Source organism: Narcine bancroftii, chromosome 8 (assembly GCF_036971445.1).
Source record: "Narcine bancroftii isolate sNarBan1 chromosome 8, sNarBan1.hap1, whole genome shotgun sequence".
Taxonomy (NCBI): domain Eukaryota; kingdom Metazoa; phylum Chordata; class Chondrichthyes; order Torpediniformes; family Narcinidae; genus Narcine; species Narcine bancroftii.
In genome coordinates this window covers 141,599,743-141,623,594 of record NC_091476.1, presented here as the reverse complement: position 1 = coordinate 141,623,594, position 23,852 = coordinate 141,599,743, and the positions used below count along the sequence as shown (strand labels likewise).

General features: G+C 43.5%; 1 protein-coding gene across 5 annotated transcripts in view; it reads right to left on the bottom strand.

Annotated features, from left to right (window-relative positions):
• Positions 1 to 23,852, bottom strand: part of LOC138741282 (proto-oncogene tyrosine-protein kinase Yrk-like) — a 215,016-nt gene that overhangs the window by 105,990 nt on the left and 85,174 nt on the right. For 2 of the 5 annotated variants that reach the window (XM_069895097.1, XM_069895098.1), the window contains one exon: positions 10,398 to 10,458. The exons of 2 other annotated variants lie outside the window; for them this stretch is intronic. The gene's annotated coding sequence lies outside the window, so the exon portion shown is untranslated. Of the gene's footprint in view, positions 1 to 10,397; positions 10,459 to 14,603; positions 14,721 to 23,852 lie in introns of those variants that run through there. One more of the 5 variants, XM_069895099.1, reaches the window with a different exon arrangement.

Genomic DNA, 23,852 nt, shown 5'->3' with positions numbered 1-23,852 from the left:
TCTCACTCTAGGGAGAAATTCCCCAGCCGACCAGTCTCTCTTTCCAATTCAAGTTCTCCAATTCCAGTAATATTCTTGTAGATCACTCCTATGGCTTAAAGGCCATATTAGCAGTTTGCGACAAGAAATATGGGGCATGGGATAAGGGTGAAAGATGAAACAGTTAAAGGGAATTAGGCCATTGAGACCACTCCATCATTCCGTTAACCAGTGATTCTATCACAGAGCCACCTTTAGTGAAGACCAGATGCTGACAAAGCTGCGTCTTTGCCCTGACATTCTCAATTCTCAAGTTCCATGAGGAGGAACTTCTTCACACAGAGAGTGATGAGAGTGATTTCAGCTGCCAGCTGAAGTGGTGAATCAAGTTGGGTTAAGAAACATTTGGCTAGGTATGTGGTTGGGAGGGGGATGGAGGATTTATGGTCTGGGTGCAAGTCAATGGGTCACATCAGAATAATACACTAGCCAGGCCAAAGGACCTGTTTCTGTGCTGTAGTGCTCTATACTTCTATGGTTCTAACTGACCAGCTATGTCTAGATGTGGCTTTGATTCAGAAAACAGTTAAATGATTTACTTCAGAAAAAATTGCCACATTAAAGGTGAAACATCATTGCCATATCTTGAAATGTAGTTGGAAATTCATGGTTGTTTGTTGGACTATGGAACAACTTTCTGAGTTGGAGGCCACTACAAACGCTGTGGCAGCAGTTCAATCAGCCTATCAATAAAGGCAGGGAGTTACCCAGAGCAGGGAAAAGGTGCATCACATCCATGTGTTAAAAATTGATCTTGGATTCCTCGCACTCCCAGCTTCTGGACTGCAGCCCTCGGATAACAGGGAGTTCATTCAGGACAGTGTGGAGGAATTTCTTCCACCAGAGGGTGGTGAATCTGTGGAATTTATTGCCACAGGCGGGTTGGAGAGGCCACACCATTGGGTGTATTTAAGGCAGAGATTGATAGGTCTATATTGGCCAGGGCGTCAAAGGTGATGGGGAGAAAGCCGTGCAGTGGGGCTGAATGGGAAAATGGATCAGCTCGTGATTAAATGGCGGGGCAGACTCAATGGGCTGAATGGCCTGATTCTGCTCCTGTATCTGATGATCTCATTAACATGGGGATACTCATTCCATGTGCATCTCTCAATATATGTGCACCACCACAACTAAGCTGTGAGGACACATCACTGCTTGTTTTGGGAATGGCTCAAGCCAACACTGCAAGAAACTCCAGGGAACTGTGAACACAGCTTAAACTGTCACACACACACCCTCTCCTCCATTCACACACCCTGCTGCTTTGGGCAGAGAGAGCCAATGTATTAAAAGACTCATCCCACTTAAGCCACACTCTCTTCTCCATCCACCCTTTAGGAAGGAGATTCTTGAGTGTGAGATCACACACCTCCCAATTCAAGGACAGGTTCTTTACCACCATTATCAGACTTCTAAATGAGCCCCACACTACAAGAATAATGTTGCTTCTGCTCTGTACAAACTGATCTCTCTCTGTACCTTTGTATTGCATGCTTTACTTGCAGTACTTTGCATGGAATGACTAGCGGAACTGCTCACGAAACAAATCTTCCAACTGTAGCTTGGTGCACAGGACAATAAAGTTTTCGCCTGCACTGCCTTATTAACAGGGAGCTGTGGAGAAAAATAGACTTTTCCTCAATTCCCTTCTCCTTCCCGCTTCCAATTAAATCTCTGCTATCAATTACTGGGGTCCTCGGTGAGTCCTATTTGGTCTCAGCAGGATTCTAAAAATTTAGGCACCTCATTTAAATCGCTTCCCAATATCTATACATAAAAGGAAACCACCTCACTGCTGTCAACATCCTTGGAATCTCCTCAGCTTCTCCTCCAATGAAGGATATTGTAAATTCCTCCCAGTGTTAAACTGGAATAACAAGTCTAACCCCTGGATTCATTCTCAAATATTCATACACAGAGAGACAGAACAGTTACAAGATTGGGTGGGAGGGAGGGGTTTGACAAACTTGCTGACTGTAGAGATCTGCCAACAAAGATGCTGAGATGAAAGAGGTTTATACACTAGCAACAGATCCATGAAGTGACTTGCTGAAAGAATTAACTCATTGTGTCTGCCTGAGCCACTACACTTGTGGCCAGGATTCCAGGATCTCCAGCCGGGAATTTCCAAGCAACCTAACAGTCCACGGATTCCCAAGCTAAGACTACGATCACCAACTTTGCTCGGTGCTAAAAGGGGATCACAAGCCAAAACATTGACTCTCCATTTCTCTATAAAACTAGAAAGTCTGCGGATGCTGGGGGTTAAGTGCAAAGCCCCAAATGTGCTGGAGGAACTCAGCAGGACAACAGAACCTTTTGTGTTTTTACATTTAATGTATTGCACTCTCTGTTGGTGTCCACAATGCTTCCTGACCTGCTGAGTCCCTCCAACCTCTTTGTCTAAAGAAGCCACATCTTGCTGGGTTTCACTTCCACAAGTGTCAGACCCATTCCTTCTGTGAAGAAGGTGCATCGGCACCTTTATCGGAAGGCACGTCAGTCAATATTCCAGATACACAAGCTGATGGACATACACAAGCTGGATACTCTGCTAAGGAATCGTAAGCCAGCAGTCATCTCTCCTCAGATCACTGATCTTGAAACCACAGTGGCTGACACACGAGTGCAAAGGCTGAGAATTACAATTTTTAAGAGATGCATTTAATGCAAATATGACATTCATCTTGGACAGCTGGGTTAGAATGTACATTACCAAGTGTATTGTCTCCAACCAGAAGGTTGTCCATACCTCAGCTACAACACTAAAAGGAGATTTCGTAGCTTCGTGTTTCTGACAATTACAACTTTCTGAAAATTTACAAATTTGGAACCAAGCCTTCCCATCTTTTCAACCACCATACTGCTTGCTTGGGGACACAAAATGGAGCTCTACTTCCTTAATAGCATCTTAAGACCATAAGATCTGAAGACATAGGAGCATAAATGGGCTATTCAGCCCATCAAGTCTGCCCTGCCATTTAATCATGAGTTGATCCATTTTCCCACTCAGCCCCACTGCCCGGCATTTTCACTTTGACACCCTGACTAATCAAGAACCATCAATCTCTGGCTTCCACAATGGCCTGTGGCAACAAATTCCACAGATTTACCCACCTATGGCTGAAGAAGTTCCTCCACGTCTCTGTTCTAAGTGGACACCCTTCAGTCCTGAAATTGTGCCCTCTTGTCCTAGATCCTCCCACCATGGGAAACAGCCTTTCTACATCTACTCTGTCCATTCTTTCAACATTCAAAAAGTTTCAAGAAGATCCCCTCTCATTCCATCAAACACGCCTCATTTAATAATTCTTTCATTCACAGAATCATCCAAGTGAACCTTCTCTGAACTCTCTCCAAGGTCAGCACATGCTTTCTTAAATGAGGAGCCCAAAACTGCTGACAATACTCCAAGTGAGGTCTCGTTAATGCCATTTAAAGCCTCAACAAGCTCCTAGAACGCTTCCACCAGCATTGTCTCCGCTCCATCTTCAACATTCATTGGAGCGACTTCATCCCTAACATCGAAGTATTCGAGATGGCAGAGGCCGACAGCATCGAATCCACGCTGTTGAAGATCCAACTGCGCTGGGTAGGTCACATCTCCAGAATGGAGGACCATCGCCTCCCCAAGATCGTGTTATATGACGAGCTCTCCACTGGCCATCGTGTCAGAAGTTCACCAAAGAAGAGGTACAAGGACTGCCTAAAGAAATCTCTTGGTGCCTGCCACATTGACCACCGCCAGTGGGCTGATATCGCCTAAAACCATGCATCTTGGCGCCTCACATTTCGGCGGGCAGCAACCTCCTTTGAAGAAGACCGCAGAGCCCACCTCACTGACAAAAGACAAAGGAGGAAAAACCCAACACCCAACCCCAACCCACCAATTTTCCCCTGCAACCGCTGCAACCGTGTCTGCCTGTCCCGCATCGGACTTGTCAGCCACAAACGAGCCTGCAGCTGACGTGGACATTTACCCCTCCATAAATCTTCGTCCGCGAAGCCAAGCCAAAGAGTAAGAGTATATTCCTGCTCTTAGATTCTATTCCTCTTGAAATGTCCATAAGAGCTCCTGAATACTCCACAACCTCAGCTCCACAAATGGATAGCATCTTGTCATGAGCAGCTGCAGATCTGGTCAGGGGGAAGGGGGGCCTCAGCCCTGTGTATGTTCCCCTTGGTCAGCCCTTGGTGCAGAGAAAAATATAAATCAAATGCTGGCAGATGGTACATTTGTAGAGTGGGTTCACTCCCATGACACCAGAGCGATTTTCTCTGAAATCTATACATAAAAGATGTACTGCATCTTTGTATTGCACATGTACTAAAATGAGACAGAGTTAGCCTGAACTCCGTGCAGAATGGCATGTAAATTTGTGAACTACAAGGAAATAAAAGCAACTGTGAAGATTTTAAGAGTAGAGCAGACAGGAAATGTAATGAATCTCCAATACAGCAAGTGTGAGACAACACAACTATGCAATCCTGAGGCTCAGAAAATGAGGAACCATCCAGGGAACTGCTTCCCCAACTTTCCCCCTGTCAGCCAGTGTAAAGGTGATGGAGCTGAAAAAGGTATCTGCTGGAGATCAAGGGCATTCCAGAATAACCTAGACTGCAAAATATTCTCATCATTTGGTCCTGGTGGTTAAAATTCTTTATCACCATTTAAAACATGTTCAGTGATTAGTTCAGCAAATAACACAATTAAATGTGAAAGCTAATGATTGAGTTTAATAATTGCAGAAGTTATGGTTCTCAAATCAGAAGGTCTTGGACTGGATGAAGCTGGAAGAATTTTACACAGAGGGTGGTTGATGTCTGGAGCTAATGGCCAAAGGAGGCAATGGAATCAGATACACTTACTGTGATTTAGAGACATTTAGACAGGCACTTAAATTGGCAAAGTATAAAAAAAATACAGTCCTAGTGCAGGAAATTAGGATTAGTGGAGATGGCCAAAAAGGTTAGCACACAAATGATGGGCTGAGTGGTCTGTACCAACTCAGCATGATGTCTTAAATGTGTCTGGAGCACATATTTCAAGATATACCTGTGCATAAACATCACATCTCTCCTATTTTTGATTTGGGCCTGAGACAATTTATATTAATGTTGAGTTGTTGTTCGTTGGAAGTCTAACTGTTAATCTGAATTCCAAGCTGACAGAGAACAATCGTATCATTTAGGAGATAAACTTCAAATTGCATTTGGAAAATTGTAACCATTTGGATGGAGATCTCTGGCAGCCCTCTGCACCTTCTCCAACATTATGCATTTCTAAGTAAAATAAGCACCACATCTCCATTCCAACTCCCTCTGGCTCCAACCCCCGCACCACCCCTGCTTCTGCACATTGGCACAGCACAAGAGCAGGCTCAGAGTGCTCCAAATGAAAAGCACCAAATACATGGATGTAAAAAGGCCCCAGGTAACATCAGCACTTGTCAGCCCATCAATGAGCCAACAAATTGGTGCTGAGCACAGCACCTTTTGCTGAGTCGGAGACGTTTATTTTGGACTGCTAGCACAGAAATCAAAGCAAATGCTGACCACTGCTCTCCAGTGTGACCATTCCTTTGACTTCAAGGAACTGTGTGTGGAACCAGTCCATTGTCTCCCATTTGCTTTATGCACACTTTATTCTCATTTTCCCTTCCGATACACTGAGTCAGTCCACCAAACAGATGATCAGAGATCTACAGCACGGAAAAGGCCCTTTGGCCCAACTCATTCCTGTTGACAAGTTAGCACACTGGGCAAGTCCCATTCACCTATATCCTTCTATCCATACATCTGCCCAAATGTCTTCATTGTACTCACTTCTGTAGTCTCCTCTGGCAGACCGTTCCAGGTACGGATCACCTCTGGATGGAAAAATTGCCCCTCTAATCCCTCTCTAATCCCTCTTAAATATTCACCCTCTCACCTTAAACCTATGCCCTCCCGTTCTAAACCACAGACTCATCAGATGAACACTGTCCATCAGAAAGTGTAGAAAACTCACAGGCTTTGCACACCTTATCCGTTTCCTAACCACACCCCAATACCAAACTCATGGGCAGCTACCAGTCTTCACTCCATGTGAAGACTAAGCAACATGAACACGGATGTGCTTTGGGATATGACTCTGTAGCACATAAAGCTCTGGTGCTGTTGATCAGCCATTCTCAATGGAGGCCTTATGGACCTCCTGGGGGCCACAGCACATTTAAGTAAAAGCCTCAACTTTTTTTCACCTCGCGTAACATCAATATTTTCATATAGTTTACGGAGAGAGAGAAGTATGGAAGAAACCAAAATTTGACTGTTTCACAGGGAAGGGGGCCCATAAATTTTGAAAAGAGTCCTGGGGTGCCATAGCTGAAAAAAACCTTGAAAATGGCTGGTGTAGAGAAACCTAGTTTTATGTAATTGAATTTTAGCCCTTGATTTTGATTGACTGATCTCTGTGCTTTCCTCAAATTACATCTCCAATGAAAAGCACACTTTAAAAAAAAACGTGTCCAACATTTCAAATGCCTTGAATAATTTTGCCAATTGACAGTTTTAAGACAGCACTCCACTAATGTATGATGTATGTTAATGATTCCATTCTTAGTCCATGATGCATTGCCTCAAGCACTTTGCTGCCATTTCCAAAATCTGTTTTAAAGCATTTTAAATCCATCCAATTATGAACGATACCATTTGCCAAAGGAACTCAGATGAAGAAATTGGGAACCATCACAGCTGCTTCATGGGATCAAACTGTCAACTTGTCCCATATCAGAAAGGTGTCAACATGTTGTTTTCTCTCCAACCTACCCACCACAGAAACACCACCCACTTTGGCTCAATGGATAGCAATGGCCCCTGAGTCAAAGAGTTCTGATTCCTGTTCCACTCGAGAGTGTAAACATTCCACCTGAAACCATAGAGCCCCTTTCAGGGCACATTGGTCCATTGGAGATGACATGTTTTGGTTGAAACTTCAAACCACAGTCACAATTACTCTCTCAGGAAGATACAAAAGACACCATTGCACTATTCTGGAGAGAGAGAGAGAGGAGTTTCCACCAATGTTCTGATCAATATCTATCCCACAGCCATAATTTGGAGACATCTAGAAATTGTGAAATAGCTGCTTCTTTCATCTTGCTGTGCATTAATCACCTGTCGCATTTCCAACTCTATAACCATGACAACCCTTCAGAAGGACTTTGCACATGCACGGACGTGCACACTCTCATTCATACACAAACTCTCACAAGTGCACACACATACACTCTTCATTGGCTGGAATATTCTAACAGAGATGTGCAAGGTGTGACCTCCCATCCTCCAAGGTGAACAATGTCACCAGGTGCTCCCGAGATGGTGAAAAATTGTCCCTTCTTCATCCCCAACCTTGGACTAACTGCCTGATGACTGGTCTGACTGTGCATGGCATTCAGTGTCTTAGGCTTCACACCAGGATGCCTCAGTGTCCCCAAGGGCTCCAGGCACTAACCCCTGATTGTATCAGGGGTTGGGAACCAGGGTTCGAGAAGGGTGACTTCGATACCTCAATCCTGGATTGTCCATTTTCAAGAATTAGCTTACAACAGAGATCAAACTGCAACCACTAAGGACTCCCGAGATGCTCTTGCCTCTCACAACTGGAATTTTGAATGGACAACCAAAAGAGCTGTTCACCTGAGAGGTCATGGCAGCCAAGGGAAACCTACCAACCTATCTTGTCAATTTCAATGAGACTTTTAGGCAGGTACATCAAGCCTCCACCAGTTATTGACTGTCAATGTTAGATGTAGCTCTTGTTGAATACTAAAGCTTGGCAGTCAGCACAGATTTAATGGGCCAATGGTCCTGGATTAACCATGAAAGAGTTGGGTTGTATTTTACATGGTTGGTTTTCTTGGATAATGTAGCATGATCCCAGTAGTAAAATTGGGTAATAACAGCATATAAATACGAATTCCGACCAAGTACAGGCGCTGACATGTTTTCTTCTGGTGTTAGTATGATAGGTCCAGGAGAGATCTGCTGAGATAGTGACCCCCAGGAATTAAAATTCGCTCACCCTCTCCACCTCTGATCCCTCAATGATCACTGAATTGTACGTCTCTGATTTTCCCTTCCCAAAGTCTACAATCAGCTCCTTGGTCTTGATGGTATTGAGAGGGAGGGTGTCGGCAAGGGATTGGTTGTTTTGCTCTGGTTCTCTTTCTCGCTCTCTATGTATTTATGTATCTAAGTGGAAGATTTTACATTCAGTACCTCCGCTGCCTCTGAGAACTCAGGAGGGCTCTTCACAGTTGAACAGAGCACTTATTAATGGCATCCACATGCAAAGCATCTTTAATACAAAGCGCTCCAAGGTGTCCCATGGGATCATTATCGCAAAAAATCTGGCGCCAAGTCATGTTAGAAAATATTGGGCAGGCAGCAGAAAGCTTGGTCAGACAGGAAACTAAACAAATTTGTAAAACACTGAAATATGCAGGCACCGTAGTTGAAGTTAAAAATGCAAAGCAAAGGACTAAACACATTGCTAGGTCTAGCAGCATCTATGGATGGAGTGGCCGACAGTTCATCTTCAGGACTTTGTCCAAGAGGTGGATATTAATCAGTGGCTTCAAGAAGAAGGGGGCTGTGGGGGGGGGGGGGGTGGGGGGGGAGAGAAGAGACAAATATATTGAGGGAATCTGAGAGTTTAGGGGCCAGACAGCTGAAAGCTAATGCGATTAAATTCACACGATCAAGGGTTTGGAATTAATGGAGAGCAGACACGGTGAAGATTTATTGGGCCGCAGATGATTACAGAAATGAGGAAGGTGAGACAACAGGGAGAAGGAATGGGATTTTGGGCAAGTGAAGATCAGGCAGCAGTGTTTTACACCATCTCATTTCTGGACTGAACAAGACAAGCAGACAAGAAGCAAGTTGAAATTGTGAAGTAAAACCTGGAGTTAGCAAAGACCTGTTCAAGAGGCTCGGGGCAGAGGTACGTAAAACTATTTTAGAATTTTATTTACAGCACAGTCAAAGCCAATTCTGGCCATTTAATCTCGGCCGCCCAATTGTACCCAAATTAACCTCCTACTCCTGTGCATTTTGGAGGGTGGAAGGAAACCGGAGCACCAGGGGAAATCCCATGTAGTACACAGGGAGAACGTACAAACTCGTTATAGACAGCGCCGGATTCGAACCCGGGTCGCTGGCACTGTAATAGTGTTGCACTAACCACTATGGAAAATCTCGTGAGAGAGTAACAACCTGAATCTCAATGTGAACAAGATGAAGGAGATGATCGTGGGCTTGAGGAGGACCAGTAACAACCATCCTCCACTACAAATCAACAGCTTTGAGGTGGAGAGAGTGGAGTGTATCAAGTTCACTTAGTTAGTGGCCTATTGAGGGCACTCTATCAAGAGCGTCCTGGCCGGCTGCACCTCAGTGTGTTACGGTTGCTGCAGAGAAATGGATTGGAGGTCAATCCACAGAACAATAAAAGTGGCAGAGAATATCACTGGAGTCTCCCATCCCTTCATCGACGTGATTGACCGGGATTGTTGTTTGAAGAACGTGCGCAAAATCATTGAGGACCCCTTTCACCGTGCACACAGCATCTTTCAGCGGCTCCCGCCGGGGAAGAGATGCAGAAGTATCAGAGCCATCACCACCAGGCTGAGGAACAGCTTCTTCCCACGGGCAGTGAGAACGCTGAACAACCAAAGGAACTGCTCACACTAACCATCTGAGACTCTCAGATTTATGAAATAATATTTATTTATTTATTCATATAGATTAAATAATTGTGCTGCATATGTATTGATTGCCTGTACGTGTGTTATGTCTGGTTGTGTGTCTGCATGTTTTTCACTGAGGAGCGGAGAACGCTGTTTCGTCGGGCGTACTTGTACAATCAGATGACAATAAACTTGACTAACCGTACTGCAATGTGAATCTCAATGTCAGTTAGTGATAAATTCTCTTACCATTCACATTCAGTGGGTACATCAAAGGGCTCCAGGGCATCACAAGACATGTTGTTGTCTGTTTCACACAAGTTAGGAACATTTGCCACGTCCTTGCTGACGCAGAACACGTCCAACAGGTCAGTGATACACCCGACAGGCTATATTCCATCTAGGCCAGCAGAAAATCTTACAAACCAAGGCTCAAAGTAGCCAAACACCATCACAACCTTTGCATTAAAAGTCAACCGCCTTCTTTTGACAATGAGAAATAGCCAGCTCTGACTCAACCAGTTGAGCTGCCAAAATTTGCAAAGGCTGATCACATTCATTAGGATACATTGTTCTGGAAGCAGCACTGTTTCCATAGCAGATCTGTAATTAAATTGACCTTACCAAATATCCAACCGCATGCACATCAACTGCTCCAAGAGAGTTTTTGATCTGACCAGGAAACCTGGAACAAAAATAAAGCAACATATCAGCTCCACTTCTCTAATACAATAATTTCACAGTTTCACTGTTGGAGGGATGGGCAATAAATGCTGGACTATTGAGAGCATACTTGCCGTCTGCATCACACTGAGGTAAGGTTGCTACAAAAAAATAGATAGGGAGGTCAATCCACAGGACAATAAGAGTGGCCCCCCACCATTGACGTGATCTACCGAGATTGTTGTCTGAAGAGGGCGCACAGAATCATTGAGGACCCCCGTCCATCCTGCACTCAGCATCTTTCAGCTGCTCCCAATGGGGAAGAGATACTGGAGTATCAGAGCCAGCGCCACCAGGCAGTGGGAATGCTGAACAACTAACTACCTGAGAATCTCATATTTACAAAACCACATCTATGTATCTATCTATTTATTTATTTATTTGTATATATGAATTTTGGTCTTGCATATGTATTATTTGTCTATATATGTGTTGTGTCCAGTTGTGTGTCTGCGTGTTTTGCACCGAAGACTGCAGAATGCAGTTTCACTGGTTGTACTTGTATGATCAGATGATAATAAAATGACGAGTTACCAATATCACCCAGATCCTGAAATGAACACAAAAAAATTAAATCTTCTCTTGTGATCGTGAGTTCTTTGTTCTCCTGGTAAATAATTCTCTCCATCGTTCTCCATGAATTCACTCTTACAAACCCTGATTATCAATTGCTACAAAACCCAATCAAACTCCTCCAGTGGTCCAGCAGTGGTCTCCACCCCTTTCAAATCAGGGCATCTCTGTTACCAGACATCTATAATTTCTAAATTGATGTTCTAAACCTTTCTGTACCCTCATCAATGCCTCTGAATCCTTTAAATAGCACAGTCAGCAAAGGTCATACACGTTAAATGGAAGACAATTGAGGAATGCCATAGAACAAAAGGATTTAAGAATTCTAGTACAAAATTCTTAAATGGTGGAGTCACGTGTAGATAGGGTGGTGAAGAAAGCTTTTGGTATGTTGGCCTTCATAAAGTATTGAGAACAGGAGTTGGGATGTCATGTTGAATTTGTATAGGACATTGGTAAGGCCAAATTTGGAATATTGTGTGTAGTTTTGGTCGCCAAATTTTAGGAAGGATATCAACAAAATAGAGAGAGTGCAGAAAAGATGTTACTTGGGTTTCAGGGTTTGAGTTACAGGGAAAGGTTAAACAGGCTGGGACTTTATTCCCTGGGGCATAGAAGATTGAGCGGTGATTTGATAGGGGTCTTTAAAATTCTGAGGGGGACAGATAGAGCAAATGTGGATAGGCTTCTTCCATTGAGAGCAGGGAAGATTCAAACCAGAGGACATGGACTGAGAATGAAGAGGGAAAAGTATAGGGGAAACATTAGGGGGAATCTCTTCACTCAGAAGGTGGTGGAAGTGCAGAATGAGCTGCCAGCCAAAATCGTAGATGTGGGCTCAATTTAATATTTAAGGAAAAGTTGGATAGGTATATGGACAAGAGAGGTGTGGAAGATTATGGGTTGGTTGAAGGTCATTGGGGCTAGATGGGAGAAGGTCTTCGGAATGGACTAGAAGGGCCTGTTTCTGTGCTGCCATTGTTATATGGTTATATCGAGCCATCCTAGACAAAGCATTGCAAGCACACGGCAGGTCAACTGAAACCAGGACAAATTCTGATAGCATGCAACACACTACTCCGAAACAGGCTTCATCAAGATCTTTTTGTATTTCAAAATAAAGTATTTTTAAAAAATCTTTTTGTATTTAACACTGGCCTTAAAGTTCACTTGACAGGAGAAGATGAGAAAGCTTTTAATTGCAGAAATAAAACACAAAGTCTACAGACACCAATGCTGGAGAAACTCAGTCGGTCAGACAATATATTTTACAAAGCAAAGATAAAGATATATAACCAAGATTTCAGGCTTGAGCCCTTCATCAAGGTATGAGAAAAATGTAGGCAGGCACTATGTGGAACCATAGAAAAAAGGCCCCTTCAGCCTTTCTAGTCTGTGCCAAACCATATTTTTGCCTAGACCCACTGACCTCCATCCAGTCCATAGGCCTCCATGCATGACCAAATTCCTCTTAAATGTCAAAATTGAGCCCACATTCACTATTTCAGCTGGCAGCTTGTTCTACACTCGCACCACTCTGTGTGAAGAAGATCCCTCTCATCTTCCCCCTAACCTTTTCCCCTTTCACTCTTAACCCCAGTCCTCTGGTTTGTATCTCACCTACCTTCAGTGGAAAATCCTATCTACATTTACTCTGTCTATCCCCCTCATAATTTTAAATACCTCTATCAAATCTCCCCTCACTCTTCTTCACTCCAGGGAATAAACCTGTTTAACCTTTCCCTGCAACTCAGTCCTTGAAGTTCAGACAAGATCCTAATAAATCTTCTCAAGACTCTTTCTATCTTATTGATATCTTTCCTGTAGTTAGGTGACCAAAACGGCACACAATCCTCCAAATTTGCCCTCACCAATGTCTTTAATTTTACTATGACATCCCAACTTCTGTACTCAATACTTTGATTTACTAAGGCCAATATGCCAAAAGCTCTTTACAACCCTATCCAACCTGTGACGCCACTTTCAGAGAATTATGTATCTGTATTCCCAGGTCCTTTTGTTCTACTGCACTCCTCAGTGCCCTACGATTTACTGTGTATGCCCTTTCTTGGTTTGTCATTCCAAAATGCAACACCTCACACTGGTCTGCATTTGTCAGTCCATTTTTCAAACTAGTCTAGGTCCCACTGCAAGCTTTGAAAACTTCCTTCGCTGTCCACAACATATCCAATGTTCGTGTTATCTGCAAACTTGCTGATTCAATTTACCGCATGTATTTTATGTAGCAAAGCTAAAGGTACGTATCCGATGTTTTGGGCTTGAGCCCTTCATCAAGGTAGGAGCAAAACGTAGGCATGGTATGAATCTTTATCTTTGCTATATAAAGTACACTGTTTGGTCTACTGAGTTTCTCCAGCATTGTGTATTTACTTTTATTTGCTTTCCTACACTTCTCTCCTTCCTTTCACTCATTAATTAGTTTAACACACAAACAATGGCCATTTCTACAGCAGAATGTAGCACCAGACAATGCATCACTGTTCCTTTTGAAACATGATAGGCTACAGACGCATCGTCGTGAGAAATGCTGAGCCCTTCTTGAGACCTCAGGCCCGAAACGTCAGCAATATATCTTTGTTTCCTATAGATGCTGTAAAGACCAACCGAGTTCCTCCAGTATTACTGTTCCTTTATCCTCATCGGGTCAGATGAACCACATGAAATGGGCTGAACCCAAACACATTGACAAGCTGATTTTATCATATTTCTTTGATACAACAACAGTTAACACAGCACAATGGAACTATGAATAGCATCCAACACAATCAAAGATTCACATTTAATACAAAGACTATTCCTGAACATTTCACAACCAGTTTTAGAAAAAACTTAGTTCCAAGTCAAAAACAGGGTTGATTATAACAATGACCTTTGAGGAGATAAGGGAGAAAAGGGCTGCAGTAGGGGTGGAGGAGGGGCTGCATTAAAGGTGGGGTTGCAGTAGGGGTGAGGGAGAGGCTGCAGTAGGGGTGGGGGGGTAAAGGGCAGGGGTCAGGGTGAGGGAGGGAAGGGTCAGGGAGAGTGGGGAAGGGGTCGAGGTGAGCAAGAGAAGGCAGGGCTGAGGGGGACGGGCAGTGGCTGGGGTGAAGGGGTGAGAGGTAGGGGAGAGGCTTACAGGCAGGGGTCGGGATGAGGGAGGGAGGGGTAGGTATAACAGGGAGGAGTCAGGGAGAGGAAATGGGCAGGGGTCAGGGTGAGAGGTGGAGGAGTCGGGGTGAGGGAGGGAAGGAGGGGTAGAGGTGAGGGGGAACTTTCAAGGGTCGGAGTGAGGGAGGGAGGGTAAGGCTGAGGGAGGAATGGGCAGGGATTGGGGTGAAGGGGAGAGAGGTAGGAGGTTATGGACAGTTCGGAATGAGGGAGGGAGGGAGGGTAGGTGTGAGGGGTAACGGGCAGGGGTCAGGAGAGGTGAGAGGGAATGGGCAGGGGTCGGGGTGAGAGAGAGGGAGGGGGGGATCGGGGTGAGGGAAGGGCTTCACCCACCCCAGAGGGATGCAGAGTTGGGAATTTTCATACCCCAATAATCATCTTAATCCATAAGCAAGTCCACATTGACAGCGACAAACTTCAATCTCTACACAAGCCTTAGGGTTTAGGGAAAGAGTTTCAGAAGGTTGAAAAGAAGAATTTGCAAACTTTGTCACAGTCATGACATGAAGCAAACTGGGTGCATGATACACGAGTGTTAAGAGAATCAAAAGCCACAGAAGCAGTACAAGCTCAGAACAAGTTGCACAAGCGGAGATCAGCATGGAGGGAGTTGTGTAAAATGAGGAAGGATTTATAATTCAATTTTCCAGTGAGAGGTGAGGCAGCCCAATGAAAAAATAGCCAATAATTGATATTTTATTTAGCTCAGCTAAGACAGATTGATGTAGAAGCCAGAGTCAGATTGGAGAAGCCACTGTTTGATATGGAGCTCATTGTGAAAAAAGCACATTTTATAACTTGGCAAAACCAAAGGACACTTCTCCATATTTTGCCACCAAGACATACATAGAATTTGAAGGCAGCATTACATCCTCTAACTTCCATAGCCAAACCAATTCGGAATCCAATGGAATTATCACCGATCTTGTGCATTGATAACTTCTAGATCAGCCTACCCTTGACCAATATCTTCCTAAAATCCAACAACATCCGCTATCCGACCCTCATCAAACACCTTCACCACTTCTTCAAATAACAATCAAATTTGTCAATTGGATCCCCAGTTATCCTTCCAAACGCCTCACTGGGGCCCCAGTACCCACCCCACTTTTCTCCTTTAATAACCATTAGGTCCTGGGGACTTAACCACCTGAATGCTGGTGATAACACCCAGCACCATGCCCTAAAATTATCAATCTCCGAACAGCGGTCCCCACATGTCCTTATCCTTGGTAAATACCAATACCAAATTCTCAGTTAATACATCAGGAACTCCAGCCTCCTCTCTGTTAGCAACCACTTGGAGCTTTGCAGTTCTTTCTAACAAGAGGGCAATGCACAGAGTAGAGTTATGTTTAAAGTTTAATCATGACAAGAGCTATGTAGGAAAATGCAAAAGATTAAATCCTATTTTTTGTAAATAAAAATATTTCTTGTACAATGCTTAACCATAAATATCTCCTTGAGAAATTGAGGAAATGGACCCACCCAAAGTCATTTCCACAATGCTTTCAATATAAACTCTGTTGGGAAAGATGCAAACAATTCAAGATTAAAACTGTGTTGAGTCACTTGCTGGATCTAATAATAAGGGACTGAATTTATAATAGCAAGGGAGCTCAAGATAAAAAAAATTATCAATAATTCTTCGTTTTTGGGTAAACTGTTATTTCAAGCGTATAAAAAGGCCTGTCAGGGATTGAGACCCGTTGAGGTCCAATAGAATTACAAAGTGGCCTGGTCACTATTTCAGTGTAAATCAATCCATCCAAGGTGATAACACTGAGATTGAAGCAAACATAAAGAAAATATTTGAGCATAAAGCTCAGTAGTTTTTCCTTAACATTCCAATTGAATTAGTGTTTGACAACAGCTTCCACAGAATGTTTTTTTAAGTTTTGATTCACAATTGTAATGCTCCCAAATTAAAAACGTCAATTTATGGCAGCCAATTGTTTTATTGTAAATTTTCTTTATAATTGATAAGTTTGGGAGAATGTAAAGATATCACGGAAATTTGAATTATCACTGGTATCTCGGTTTGCAATTCAAAATTATACATAATGACAAAAGTAATTTGTTTGTCCAAACCAAGAACTGTTTGAAGTGAAGCCAAGAAAAATATAACAATCAGTAATTGGCCCTTTCTGATACTATAAGCTGATCTTATCAAGTATTTTGCAAAAGAGTTTTGGATGCAGGCTTTGTGCATAACCATGTTCCAGAACTCTGGATTGGCCTCTCCACACGCTCAGCTTTGAAGAACTAGAGGAGTCCTACTCACTTGTGAGCAGTTAAACCAGCTTGCAACAGCTGTCCATTACCTAAACCAAATGGCCAATTCTTTCATCCACAACCAAATCTCAGTCCTTCGACCTCAAGCATAGAATTTACAATGATCCAACATTTTCAAATGGCAAGCTTTTTTTTAAAAGAACTTCAGGCAGAGAACCTGAAGCATGAACATTTTCTCTGATGGATTGCACCTGTTTAATTTCAGGTTTGCGCACTTCACTGATGAAGGCAGGAAGGCTCAATGCTGAGCTGTCAGGAGGCATGTTTACAGTGGGCAAATGCGGTTTACACTGCAGAAAGTATGGCCTCCACTCTGCTCTACCACCAGTTGGCATTCAAAGACAGAACACTACCACACAGAAAAGTGCTGGAAGAACTCAGCAGGTCAAGCAGCATCCATGGAAAGCAATAGGCAGTCGGCATTTTGGGACTGAGCTTTCACTGTGTCCACTGTCTAATGGATGAGGCAGTTTGATGATGTCTTACCTCTGCCTAATAATCTTCACTCAGTCTGAAATTCAACTTGGTGGGTATGTGGTGTGGAGTTCAGTTATACAGTCTTTCTGGTCTGTGGATGAGGTACAGTGTTGGATTACACAGAACAGTCTGGTCTGTGGATGTGATGCAGAGTTGGATTACACAGATATAACCATAACCATATAACCATATAACCAGTCTGGTCTGTGATGTGGTGCAGCGTTGGATTACACAGACAGTCTGGTCTGTGGATGTGGTGCAGCGTTGGATTACACAGACAGTTTAGTCTGTGGATGTGGTGCAGCGTTGGATTACACAGACAGTCTGGTATGTGGATGTGATGCAGTGTTGGATTACACAGAACAGTCTGGTCTGTGGATGTGGTGCAGTGTTGGATTACACAGAACAGTCTGGTCTGTGGATGTGATGCAGTGTTGGATTACACAGAACAGTCTGGTCTGTGGATGTGGTGCAGCGTTGGATTACACAGACAGTTTAGTCTGTGGATGTGGTGCAGTGTTGGATTACACAGACAGTCTGGTATGTGGATGTGATGCAGTTTTGGATTACACAGAACAGTCTGGTCTGTGGATGTGGTGCAGTGTTGGATTACACAGAACAGTCTGGTCTGTGGATGTGATGCAGTGTTGGATTACACAGAACAGTCTGGTCTGTGGATGTGATGCAGTGTTGGATTACACAGAACAGTCTGGTCTGTGGATGTGGTGCAGTGTTGGATTACACAGAACAGTCTGGTCTGTGGATGTGGTGCAGTGTTGGATTACACAGACAGTCTGGTCTGTGGATGAGGTACAGTGTTGGATTACACAGAACAGTCTGGTCTGTGGATGTGGTGCAGAGTTGGATTACACAGATATAAACATAACCATATAACCATATAACCAGTCTGGTCTGTGGATGTGGTGCAGCGTTGGATTACACAGACAGTCTGGTCTGTGGATGTGGTGCAGCGTTGGATTACACAGACAGTTTAGTCTGTGGATGTGGTGCAGCGTTGGATTACACAGACAGTCTGGTATGTGGATGTGATGCAGTGTTGGATTACACAGAACAGTCTGGTCTGTGGATGTGATGCAGTGTTGGATTACACAGAACAGTCTGGTCTGTGGATGTGGTGCAGCGTTGGATTACACAGACAGTTTAGTCTGTGGATGTGGTGCTGCGTTTGATTACACAGACAGTCTGGTATGTGGATGTGATGTAGTGTTGGATTACACAGAACAGTCTGGTCTGTGGATGTGGTGCAGTGTTGGATTACACAGAACAGTCTGGTCCGTGGATGTGATGCACTGTTGGATTACACAGAACAGTCTGGTCTGTGGATGTGGTGCAGTGTTGGATTACACAGAACAGTCTGGTCTGTGGATGTGGTGCAGTGTTGGATTACACAGAACAGTCTGGTCTGTGGATGTGGTGCAGTGTTGGATTATACAGATATAACCATAACCATATAACCAGTCTGGTCTGTGGATGTGGTGCAGCGTTGGATTACACAGACAGTCTGGTCTGTGGATGTGGTGCAGCGTTGGATTACACAGACAGTTTAGTCTGTGGATGTGGTGCAGCGTTGGATTACACAGACAGTCTGGTATGTGGATGTGATGCAGTGTTGGATTACACAGAACAGTCTGGTCTGTGGATGTGATGCAGAGTTGGATTACACAGATATAACCATAACCATATAACCATATAACCAGTCTGGTCTGTGGATGTGGTGCAGCGTTGGATTACACAGACAGTCTGGTCTGTGGATGTGGTGCAGCATTGGATTACACAGACAGTTTAGTCTGTGGATGTGGTGCAGCGTTGGATTACACAGACAGTTTGGTCTGTGGATGTGATGCAGAGTTGGATTACACAGATATAACCATAACCATATAACCATATAACCAGTCTGGTCTGTGGATGAGGTGCAGTGTTGGATTACACAGACAGTCTGGTCTGTGGATGTGGTGCAGCGTTGGATTACACAGACAGTCTGGTCTGTGGATGTGGTGCAGCGTTGGATTACACAGACAGTTTAGTCTGTGGATGTGGTGCAGTGTTGGATTACACAGACAGTCTGGTATGTGGATGTGATGCAGTGTTGGATTACACAGACAGTCTGGTCTGTGGATGTGGTGCAGTGTTGGATTATGCAGACAGTCTGGTCTGTGAAGAAATTTTCTCTCTGCTTTACAAAAGAAATTTCACAATTCTATTACAAAACAGGATGAGAAATCTTTCCTTGGTTTTAACTGAACAGAAAAACCAAATATACTTTGCTCAAGACAAGGTAATTTCATATCCAAATATCCCTATTTAAAAAATTTACCCTTCATGTCCAAGGATGTTTGAAGTGAAATGGGACAAGGACAGTAGAGTTTCATGTTTCTTGGAGATCTACTTCACCAAGGGATCTTCATCTCAGAGCACATGACCAAAGAAATTACAATCACTTATTTTTCTATTGCAGTTTTTTGCCTCAAAGCAATTTGCAATCAATGAAGTGTTGTTTTCCAGCCTTTCTCAACGGGCACCATACAGCCTCCGCAGAGGCCAAAAATCATAAAATAGTCTTTGTTTTGTTTTTGTGTGTAATCCGTAGGAGAGAAGTCTGGAAGAAACCAACTAAACTTGCCTGCTTCACAGAGAAGGGTGCTCATAAACTTTGAGCACAGTCCTGAGGAGCCATTAGTGAAAAAGGTTGAGAATGGCTGCGATAGAAGGCCAATCACGGTGGTAACAAGTTAATTGCTATGGGGATTTGTATACATTGTTTGAATTATGATGATAAATTTATTTTCATACACATTGTACAATGTACACAGCATTGAAATTCTTACTTACTGCAACCAACAGGTGCTTATAAAGAGAAAGTGAGTTAAATTAGAAGAGACAATATATACATATGGAGAGGAAGTTACTTTAGCATGTCACCCAAAAGCCATTTACAACCGTGCATCACTCCCTGAGTAATCAGCTGTAAGGATGGCCTAGATTCTTAAAAATTGCATTCTAATATCTGTAGTGAGATTTGATCCCACGGCCTTCAGACAGACACAAATCCTATGGCAGACAAAAAATGTCCTCTCTTTACAAGATCGGTGGCACAGCTAGCACAGCAGTAAGTACAATACAGCTGTTACAGCGCCAGCGATCGGGACCGGGATTCAAACCCCACGCTGTCTATAAGGAGTTTGTACATTCTCCCCATGTCTGTGTGGGTTTTCCCCGGAGGCTCCGGTTTACTCCCACCCTTCAAAAACCATGGGAGTGTAGGTCAATTGGGTATAATTAGGCGGCATAGACTCTTAGGCCAAAAGGGCCTGTTACCATGCTGTATATCTCAAACAAATCACATTGTAGAAGCAGTAGGCCCCTTGACCCATCAAGTCTGCTCTGCCATTCTAATCATGAACTGATCCATCCTCCCACTCAGCTCCATTCCCCGGTTTTCTCCCCGTAACCCTTGATTACCTGACTAATCAAATAACTGTCATTCTCTGCCTTAAATAAACCCAACAACCTGCCTGCACAGCCGCCTGCTGCACCAAGTTCCAAAGATTCACGAATGTCCAGCTAAGGAAATTTTTCTGTGTTTCCGATTTAAATTGATGTTCTCTCATCCTGAAGTAGTGGCCTCTTGTCCGAGACTCCCCTACCATGGGAAACAACCTTGCCACATCTACTCTCTCCAGGCATTACAGCATTCAAAATGCTTTTAATCTCAGGATATTGAAGCCAGCATCATCGGAGTTCCGGCTGAGGTCAAATTTAGTGTGTGCGCAAGTCCAGCATTGTCAATGGATTTCTGTTTGCGGGCAACGTCCAGTGTTATTACTGCACCAAGCTCATACACTGTTCACCTTCGTTTCCTTGGTTTGATCCAACTACAGCCACTCTCCCTACACAGAAGCTCCCAGCTGTCGAATGACAATAGCATTCTCTGCGTGTGGCCCAAGAGCAAAACTCATTCTCTCAGATCCAAAGTGAAGCTATTCAGCTCGACTTCTGACCTAGTTAAAACTGGTCCAATCACACGCTGTCTGAATGAATCCTATTATGCACTATGGCAGGGCTTTGTTAATAGCTTGCTTCAGAACCGAGCAGCTGTGATGCTTGAGTCAATTTAAAGTGAAATTAATTAATTCAGAAGCAATTAAACCATTCCAATTTGTACATCTCCAAGTTGGTATATAAGCATTACGATTTTTAACACAGAAACCAGCTGTGGTCTCGAGACATTTACGTGACACAAACATTGCAAAATAATGAACGTTACATTTCAACATTCTCTAATGCTCTGTGATCTGCCAATTTACCCAATTAATGAACAGATGACAATGCCCAATATTTCTTTCTTTTTCCAATTTTAAACATTTTGTACTGTTTGTTTTAATTTTCAAAATTTCATTATGACTGCTCAAATGAATTCTGTGGTTTAGTTATTCAGCAATGACTAGTTAACATTATTCTCCAACTTACTCAAGTGTGAAGAGGTTAGATTGTGGCCTGGAAGGAATTTTAAACTGATATCAAATATCAGTAAGGATACTGAACGACCAAAGGAACTGCTCACACTAACCATCCAAGATTCTCATTTGCACAAAATAATATTTATTTTTATAGATATAATACTTGTCCTGTATATGTATTGTTTGACTGTGTCCGGTTGTGTATCTGCATGTTTTTGCACTGAGGGCTGGAGAATGCATGTTCGTCGGGTTGGACTTGTGCAATCAGACGACAATAAACGTGACTTGACTTGATCTTCAAAGCTTTATGATTAATTCTCCAAGTCAATAATGGCTGATAAACTGGGAGAACATGAGGAGCTGTTTCTCAGATCTGCATTTAGCCTTACGAAGGGAATTAAAATGACTGGAAACTAGGAGCTCCAGCTGGCCGGCACGTGGGCGGGTGCAAGGGAAAGTGGTCATCTCATTTGCATTTCGTCTCGCCAGTCTGTGCTTGATCTCTTTAGTTCGTGCTTGGCCTTGCTTGTCTGTGCTTGGCTTTGCCAGTTCATACTTGGCTTCACCAATTCACGCTTGGTTTTGCCTGTCTGCACCTGGCCTCACCAGTCTGCGCTTGTCCTCACTAGTTCATGCTTGGCCTTGTCCATCCGTGCTTGGCCTCGCCCGACTGCGCTTGGCCTCGTCCATCCGTGCTTGGCCTCACCTGTCTGCGCTTGGCCTCTTTAGTTTGCGCATGGCCTCGCCAGTTTGCAATCCGTCTCGCCCTTCTGTGCTTGGCCTCACTAGTCCGTGCTAGCCATCGCCCATCCGTGCTTGGCCACAACAGACCGCGCTCGGCCTCCCTAGTCTGCACATGATCTCACTAGTCAATGCTTCGTCTGTGCTTAGAATTGATAAAATGAAAAATAGAAGTACTTTTCTTTCAATGACACACCACTTTACATCAATAAATGGGACCATAAGTCAATATGCCACAAGTTAATTGAACGTTGAAGGAAAAAAAAATTACTTCAATGAAGAAACAATATAAACATTATAGCATAGGGAGGTAACAATTTCTCACAATCTCACTTTCCCGTTTTCTTCCAAAACTAACACACACTTTGACCTAATTAAATATTGCCTGCAGTTTGAAATCTTCAGTCTGTAAGTCATCTTCATTTATCTCGGTCGGCTCCGGAGCAGGGTAGCTTTGTATCACCAACAGCTCACTGACAGTCCCTGATACAGTTGCCTGTTAATTACTGACGGCTTCACTGAGATGAAAAGCTTTTTTGAAAAAATTCATTTGATCATTATTTCAGCACCAATGGCTGTGTCTTGGTAAAAATTCAGATTGATCTGAACTGGAAGCATCCAGCTCTTGAAGAAGAAGGAGCTCTGATTCGAGCAATTTCCACTGATGGTATTCAGGAATCTCCCACTGTCCCTGGACTTTTGACAGGATTCTGACAACGAGGGCAAAATGGTATGAAACCAGAGTAACTGTGAATGACCCAGAGTTCTTCAAATAATCCCACAGGCACCCTTATCTAACTCCAGTGACATACTATGGGGTGGCATGGATGGTGTAGTGATTAGCGCAAGTATGAATCGGCACTGTCTATAAGGAGTTTGTACATTCTCCCCATGTCTGCATGAGTTTCCTCCAGGTGCTCTGGTTTCCTCCCACCCTTCCCAACATACAGGACTTGTAGGTTGATTCTGGTATTTGGGACAGAAGGGCCTGTTAACGTGCTTAAAAAAAAAAGAAATTATTTTGTTCAGATAGTCAATCCTCAGAGTACAGTGTCAGTTAGAAATCTGTTGGATCTCATAAGTTTATGAGATATGCAGCTTCAATGATCTTATTATGGTTGAATTTTAAACAAAGAGTTTCAATGACACTGAATGGGGCGTGTAGAGCAGGGCTCTGCTGTCGCTGGAGATAGATGTTGATCATCAGAATTGAAAATACCTGATGTTCTGCAGATCTTGCTGAAAATGCAGTTGTGGATTGCCAGCACATTGAGGCAACCATAAAGAAGGCACACCAATTCCTCTACTTCCTCAGGTGTGAGGAGATGTGGTGTGTTGTCGAATACACTCAAGCATCTACAGGTTCACAGTGGAAAATACACTGACTGGGTAGCATCACAGCCTGGCTTGGAAAGTGGCAAGCACAGCCAGAGCTCCATCACAGCCCCCATCCTCCTGTCCATTAAGGCGCTCCCTCAAGAAGGTAGCCAATATCATAAAGGACCCTCATCACCCTGGTCACAACCTACTCTAGCTGCTCCACTGGGACAAGGAAAAGATGGTAGGAAAAAGGAACCATGGTTGATGTAACAGGTGAGGCAGCTAGACAAGAGGAAGAAGAAAG